General features: G+C 49.0%; 1 pseudogene; it reads left to right on the top strand.

The window, feature by feature from the left end:
* The window catches only part of LOC111979973 (histone deacetylase 4-like), a 44761-nt pseudogene that overhangs the window by 27160 nt on the left and 9338 nt on the right, over positions 1 to 8263 (top strand).

The following is an 8263-nucleotide window of genomic DNA, read 5'->3' as shown; positions in this document are numbered from 1 at the left end:
GAGGGAGAGCGAGAGAGAGAGGGGAGAGCGAGAGAGAGAGGGCGAAGAGCGAGAGAGAGAGAGAGAGGGGAAGCGAGAGAGAGAGAGAGGGGAGAGCGACAGAGAGGGAGAGAGGCGGGAGAGCAAAAGAGAGAGCGGGAGAGCGAGAGAGGGAGAGAGAGAGCAGAGAGCGGGGAGAGCGAGAGAGAGAGAGCGAGGGGAGAGAGAGAGAGAGAGAGAGGAGCAGGAGAGCGAGAGGGGAGCGAGAGAGAGAGGGGGAGCGAGAGAGAGAGGGGGGCAGAGAGAGAGAGAGAGCGGGAGCGAGAGAGAGAAGAGAGAGGAGACGAGAGAGGAGAGCGAGAGAGGGAGAGCAGAGAGGGAGAGCGAGAGAGGGAGAGCGAGAAGGGAGAGCGGGGAGAGGGGGGAGCGAGAGAGGGAGAGCGAAGAGAGGGAGAGAGAGAGGGAGGCGAGAGAGGGAGAGCAGGGGAGAGCGAGAGAGGGAGAGCGGGGAGAGCAGAGAGAGGAGAGCGGGGAGAGGAGAGCGGGAGAGCGAAGAGAGGAGAGCGGGAGAGCGAGAGAGGCAGAGCGGGGAGAGGGAGGAGCGGGAGAGAGAGCGAGAGAGGAAGCGGGAGAGCGAAAGAGAGAGCGGGGAGAGCGGAGAGAGGGAGAGAAGAGCGAGAGAACGGGAGGAGAGAGAGAGCGAGAGAGGAGAGCAGGAGAGCGAGAGAGAGAGAGAGAGAGAGGGGAGCAGAGAGAGAGGGAGGACGAGAGAGAGGGGGGAGCGAGAGAGAGAGGGAGGGGAGCGAGAGAGAGAGAGGGGGGAGCGAGAGAGAGAGAGGGAGAGCGGGGAGAGCGAGAGAGGAGAGCGGGAGGAGCGAGAGAGGAGGAGGCGGGAGAGAGGGCGAGGGGAGAGCGGGAGAGGCGAGAGCGAGAGAGGGAGAGCGGGGAGAGCGAGAGAGCGAGAGCGAGAGAGGAGAGCGGGGAGAGCGAGAGAGGGAGGAGAGCGACGAGAGAGCGGGGGAGAGCGAGCGAGAGAGCGGGGGAGAGCGAGGCGAGAGAGCGGGGAGAGCGAGAGAGAGAGCGAGAGAGAGCGAGGGGAGAGAGAGAGAGAGAGGGAGAGAGAGAGAGAGAGAGGGGGAAGGACGAGCGAGAAAGGAGAGAGAGAGAGAGAGAGACAGAGAGGGAGAGAGAGACAGAGAGGGGAGACAGAGAGGGGAGAGAGAGGGAGAGAGAGGGGAGGAGGAGAGGAGACGAGAGAGAGGCGAGAGGAGAGCGAGAGAGAGAGGGAGAGAATGAGAGAGAGGGGAGAGCGAGAGAAGAAAAATAGGTAGAGGGGCGGGAGTGAAGAAGGAAAAGAGCAGCTTGTTTGTGAGGAGGACGGGGATGAGGTAGCTGGCGAGGGTTCTGACGTTCAACGCTGTTCCTCTGGCACCTGCCACAGGCCCCGAGGGCTGACAGGCCTGCCAATAACACACACACACACACACATATTAGACCGCAGTAAAATACATTGCTGTGTTTCAATTTCACCTGAATAGTTGTATCTGGAAGACTTTGCAGTGCAGACATTTGCAGTGCAGACATTTTTGCAGTGCAGACATTTTGCAGTGCAGACATTTTGCAGTGCAGACATTTCGCAGTGCACTTGTGTTGAATGACTTAGATAATTGCACACTATTAATATGGATGAAAACAAAGTAGCACACTAGACATTTCCAAGTAGGCCTACTAAGTGACCGACACTGATGAATGCTTAAAATACAAATCACTATGTCTACCCATTGTATACACACAGGAACACTGCCAGAAGATGTTCCTCTGTACAGAGTGGGATGACTGATTCATTTCCCTGGCACACACACTGTCTCCCCTCTCTCTTTCATCCCTCCTTTTCTTTCCCTTTAACAAGCTTCATTTGGTTTTTCAACTCGTGCTCTCAGACGTTTCCCATTGACCATTCAGTGTATATAGAACCTACACACTGGAGTCTCTGGAGACAGAGAGGATCGCGGGCTAATGGACCCCTGTCTCCGTGGACCCCTGATCCCACTCACAGCCGTTATTACATAGTGATCTAGTTTCCCATTCATGGCCAGTATGTGTGGATAGGAGATGTGGAGCTCAGTGCACTGCTTTGTGGACAGCTTCCAGCAGCTTCCACTGACTTCCAAAGTCTTAAGGACACACACACACACCTCAATGTTAAAATGTTGACCGCCACGTCTTAGTAAAGCGACATCTTTCCAGTATAGAACTCCTATACTACTACTGTTGTAACAACTGCAGTAACTACTGTATTACTACTGTATTACTACTGTACTACTACTGTACTGCATATCATCAATGACTAGACGATGGATTGACCCATACCTTCTCCTTAGATGATGGGCAAGCCCAGTGAGCCCACGGGGGCCGGCAGCACCAGAGTCACCCGGAGGAGACGGAGGAAGAGCTGAGGGAGCACCAGGCCCTCTCTCCCCAGGACGGAGGCTTTCCGTTGGGGATCGCCATCAAACAAGAGCCCCCAGACCCCCAAGAGAACCAGGAGGAGGACATGCAGCAGGAACAACTGTTCAGACAGGTAGGAGGGGAGGAGTGAGTGTGAGAGAGGGCGCTACCTCAGGTCAATATGATGTGTGCTAGTGATGTCATCCTACATCATACTTCCAGGGTCATGTCTTTTGAATAGGTTTCAAGATCATCATCAATTTATCATCCCATCAGAACTGTCAGTTCATCAGGGCATGGACTCTACAAGGTGTCAAGCGTTCCACAGGGAGCCTGGCCCGTGTTGACTCCAATGCTTCCCACAGTTGTGTCATGTTGTCTGGATGTCCTTTGAGTGGTGAGACCATTTGATACACATGGGAAACTGTTGAGCGTGAAAAACCCAGCAGCGTGCAGTTCTTGACACAAACCGGTGCTCCTGGCATCTACTACCATACCCTGTTCAAAGGCACTTGAATCTTTTGTCTTGCCCATTCACCCTCAATTGCACACATACACAATCCATGTCTCAATTGTCTCCCAGGCTTAAAAATCCTTCTTAACTATTCTCTTCCACTTCGTCTACACATTGAAGTGGATTTAACAAGTGACATGAATAAGGGATCACACCAAACACCTGGATTCACCTGCTCAGTCTTTGTCATGGAAAGAACATGTTGTGTATACTCAGTGAACACCTGGTAGAACTTGTAGTTCTCATGAAACGGTGGTAACTTTCCGCTTCTTCTTGGCCCCCAAATATGTTGAAAACCGGCATATGGTAAGTAATTCACTCGCAAACAAGTATACCTTTTTAATATATATCTTAAATGACTACATTTTCATGACTTTGACGATGCAAATTTGAGGCTCATTCTCAGTGTACAAAACGAGCACTTTCATATCGATATTGACTTGATCACACCACACACACACACACACACACACACACACACACACACACACACACACACACACACACACACACACACACAATTATCTCGTTTATCAGTAGTTGTGTTATTGAATGATTCACTTGGGCAATAATATGCTATTTCCTGTCCCAGGATGCTATGTTTCTGACACAGAGTCCTTCTTTAATGAGAGGAAACCATGCATCTTTCAAATCCACTTACTCTCCTGCAGGTAGATGTCATGTGTTCGGTTCACCTCACATTAGCTTGACTACCACCATGTGGCCAAATGTTGTAAACACATTATAAAGAGCAGGTGATGTCACAATAGTCATCGGTGGCTGTGTGTCTGTTATGCTATCATGCAATGTTGTTCTCTATCCCTCTTCTTTTCTCTTCTCTCCTTCTTTCCCCTCCTCTCTCTCCTCTCTCCTCTCCTCCTCCTCTCTCCTCCCCTCCTCCCTCTCTCTGAGCAGCAGGCCATGTTGTTGGAGCAGCAGAGAATCCACCAGCTGAGAAACTATCAGGCTTCCATGGAGGCAGCCGGTCTGTCAATCACCTTCCCAGGTCACCGCCCCCTCTCCAGGGCCCAATCGTCTCCGGCCTCCGCTTCCTCCTTCCCCATCTCTGTCCCGCCCCCTGAGCCTCTCACCAAACCTCGCTTCACCACAGGTTAGTAGTAATGCTCTTCTCTTTTATATCCATCAAATGTATCTGTAAAGCCCTTTTCCATCAGCAGATGTCACAAAGTGCTATACAGAAGCCCAGCTTAAAACCTAAAACAGCAAGCAATGCACATGTAGATTCCTTTCTATATATTTCTCTTTGTCTGTCGCTCCTTTATCCCTCCTTATTTTGCTCTGTCAGTTTGTTGTTTCCACTTGTGTGAGTGGATGTGTGTGTGTGCGTGTGTTCATTACAATGCATGTGTTTGTGCTAATGTCCTGGGTTATTCCTGCAGGGTTGGTGTATGACTCTCTGATGCAAAAGCACCAGTGTATGTGCGGGAACACACACACCCATCCGGAGCACGCCGGGCGCGTCCAGAGCATCTGGTCCAGACTGCAGGAGACAGGACTTAGGGGACAGTGTGAGGTACATTCTCAAGCCTTCCTTCAACCATCCTTCTCTTTGCTATTCTCTGTTATAGAATCATTTGTATTTGTAGTCTTCAAACAAGGGTGAATTTAATTAATTTCTGTTGCTAGGAGTTACCAACTGATGCATAAAAAAACATCATTGCTTATCCTTTCCATGTACTTTGTCATTTGTGATTCACTTAAACACAGAGAAAATAAAACTAATGAATAGAAAGGAAATGTTGCATGTCTCCATTGTGTGTGTGTGTGTGTGTGTGTGTGTGTGTGTGTGTGTGTGTGTGTGTGTGTGTGTGGTGTGTGTGTGTAGTGTATCCGGGGTAGGAAGGCCACTCTGGAGGAGCTCCAGACAGTCCACTCTGAAGCCCACGTCCTGCTGTATGGAACCAACCCCCTCCGACAGAAACTAGACTGTTCAGCCACGCCCATGTTGGTCAGATTACCATGTGGAGGAGTGGGGGTGAGTCTTCCTCCTCTTCGTCGTCCTCCTCCTCTTCTTTCATCTCCTCTGCCTCCTATTTCTCCTCCTCATCTTCGTTTTCCTCAATGGTCAAATCATTAACCTCGTTTTATATTTTGGCAATGAACCCATTTATCTACTTCAGCAAAGTCAAATGAGCARGTGGCTCGTGGATACAATGTGTATGTCTCTGTGTCCAGTATGAAGGAAGTTAGAGGTAGTTTCACAAGTCAATGCTAGCTGGCGTTAGCACAATGACTGGACGTCTATGGTAACAGCTATCATGCTAGCTTATGGTAACAGCTATCATGCTAGCTTATGGTAACAGCTATCGTGCTAGCTTATGGTAACAGCTATCATGCTACGCTTACCGGCTAAAGCTATCATGCTAGCTAATGGTAACAGCTATCATGCTAGCTTATGGTAACAGCTTATCATGCTAGGCGCTATGGTAACAGCTATCATGCTAGCTTATGGTAACAGCTATCATGCTAGTTTATATGGTAACAGCTATCATGCTAGCGTATGGTAACATGCAAGCTGTTACCACAGACGTTCCAGTCATTGTGCTTATGCTAGTTAGCAGCTCCTTTCACCTGCACGCAGACATAAAAATGGTATCCACCAAGTTTCTGACTCTGGGGAGTAGATAAAGGGCTTGACTGCCAACATCCCAAAGTGTCCCTTTAACTGTGACGATGATGATGATTGCAGGTGGACAGTGACACCATCTGGAACGAGGTCCATTCTCTACTGCAGTTCGTCTGGCTGTGGGTTCTGTGGTGGAGCTGGTGTTAAAAGTGGCCACTGGTGAACTGAAGGTGCGTCCTCTCCACCCTCCTCTCCTTTTCATCCCTCTATCCCTCCATAAGGTTAGGTCGCCTACGTTTTTCCCCCCTTCACAAAAAATGCACTCAATCTCTCCCCCTCATGGATGGAGTTGTGGGTAATGTAGTTGTTTGTCTGGCTCCCAGAACGGCTTTGCTGTGGTTCGACCCCTGGACACCATGCAGAAGCGAGCACTCCCATGGGCTTCTGCTACTTTAACTCAGTAGCCATCGCAGCCCGACTGCTCCAACAGAGACTCAACGTCTGCAAGATCCTCATAGTAGACTGGGTGAGTTTGTGCTGGTCCTTCACCTGACTTTTAAAGAGAAAGTGGTTTTTTGTAAATGACTGAGAATTACCATCGATGTAAGAAGAAGAAAAAATTGGACAATGGTCATCTGATTGGCCATGTGTGCTGTCCATCAGGATGTTCACCATGGCAACGGGACCCAGCAGGCGTTTTACGAACGACCCCAACGTGCTGTACCTGTCTCTCAATCGATACGACGATGGAAACTTCTTCCCTGGCAGCGGAGCACCCGACGGAGGTAATGGTGACAAATCTCATGGAAACGTGTGTTGTGTGTGTTTGTGTGTTCTCATGGCTATTCCTCCATCCGTTCTCTGTCAGGTGGGTAGTGGTCCAGGAGTAGGCTTTAACGTTAACATGGCCTTCACCGGGGGTCTGGAGCCACCTATGGGAGATGCAGAGTACCTGGCAGCCTTCAGGTAACACACAACACTTACCCACCAGACATGCCACCAGGGTCTTTTCACAGTCCCCAGGTCCAGAACAATTTAAGGAAAGCGTACAGTATTATATAGAGCCATTATTGCATGGAACTCCATTCCATCTCATATTGTTGAAATGAACAGCAAACCTGGTTACAAAAAAAAACAGATAAAGCAAACCTTACGGCACCATCCTCTCCCCTACTTGACCTAGATAGTTTGTGTGTTATGTATTGATTGTAGGCGTGTGTGCCAGTTTTAAATGTATGTAGTTCTGTCCTTGGCTGTTCTTGTCTATTAAGTGTTGTTTATGTCATGTTTCATGTTCTGTGTGGACCCCAGGAAGAGTAGCTGCTGCTTTCACAGCAGCTAATGATTCTAATAAAATACCAAATATCAAAAAACACACTAAGTTGCAAAACTGACCAACTCTCTTTCCCTCTCCCTAGGTCTGTGGTGATGCCCATAGCTAATGAGTTTGCTCCTGACGTGGTGCTGGTGTCCTCAGGCTTGCCGCCGTCGAGGGTCACCCTCCTCCGCTAGGCGGTTACACCCTCACCTCTAAATGTACGTGTAAAGTAGCACTGGTGAGATGATGTCTGGATCTTGTATCAGCTGACGCCTGAGGTCCAGACACACAACATGACAGACTGAAGATGATACACTACTTTTACACAAACGTATGTGGAACCCTGTGGAATCCACTAACTTAATGGGGTGTCCACATACTAGTGTATGTCATGCGCTGTATTCTTTGCTGCTCTGGTATACAGTGCATTCGGAAAGTATTCAGACCCCTTGACTTTGTCCACATTTTGTTGCGTTACAGCCTTATTCTAAAATGGATTAAATAAAAAATGTTCCTCGTCAATCTACACACAATACCCCATAATGACAAAGCGAAAACAGATTTTTTTTAAACTTTTGCAAATGTATACAAAAAAAACTAACAGAAATACCTTATTTACATAAGTATTCAGACCCTTTGCTTTAGACAAACATTTTGCTCAGGTGCTCCTGTTTCCATTGATCATCCTTGAGATGTTTTACCTGTGGTAAATTCAATTGATTGGACTTGATTTGTAAAGGCACACAGCTGTCTATATAAGGTCCCACAGTTGACAGTGCATGTCAGAGCAAAAAACAAGCCCAAAGAATCTTCCTAGAGCTGGCCGCCCGGCCAAACTGAGCAATCGGGGGAGAAGGGCCTTGGTCAGGGAGGTGACAAGAACCCGATGGTCACGCTGACAGAGCTCCAGAGTTCCTCTGTGGAGATGGGAGAACTTTCAGAAGGACAACCATCTGCAGCACTCCACCAATCAGCCTTTAGGTAGAGTGGCCAGACGGAAGCCACTCCTCAGTAAAAGGCACATGACAGCCCTCTTGGAGTTTGCCAAACGGCACCTAAAGACTCTGACCATAAGAAACAAGATTCTCTGGTCTGATGAAACCAAGATTGAACTCTTTGGCCTGAATCCAAGCATCACGTCTGAGGAAACCTGGCACCATCCCTACGTGAAGCATGGTGGTGGCAGCATCATGCTGTGGGGATGATTTTCAGCGGCAGGGACTAGGAGACTAGTCAGGATCGAGGGAAGATGAACGGAGCAAAGTACAGAGAGATCCTTAATGAAAACCTGCTCCAGAGTGCTCAGGACCTCAGACTGGGGCGAAGGTTCACCTTCCAACAGGACAATGACCTTAAGCACACAGCCAAGACACGTAGGAGTAGCTTTGGGACTGAATGTCCTTGAGTATCCCAGCCA

Source organism: Salvelinus sp. IW2-2015, linkage group LG20, assembly GCF_002910315.2.
Source record: "Salvelinus sp. IW2-2015 linkage group LG20, ASM291031v2, whole genome shotgun sequence".
NCBI lineage: Eukaryota > Metazoa > Chordata > Actinopteri > Salmoniformes > Salmonidae > Salvelinus > Salvelinus sp. IW2-2015.
Note: the sequence above shows the minus strand (reverse complement) of the source record. Positions and strands in the feature narration are given on the sequence as shown.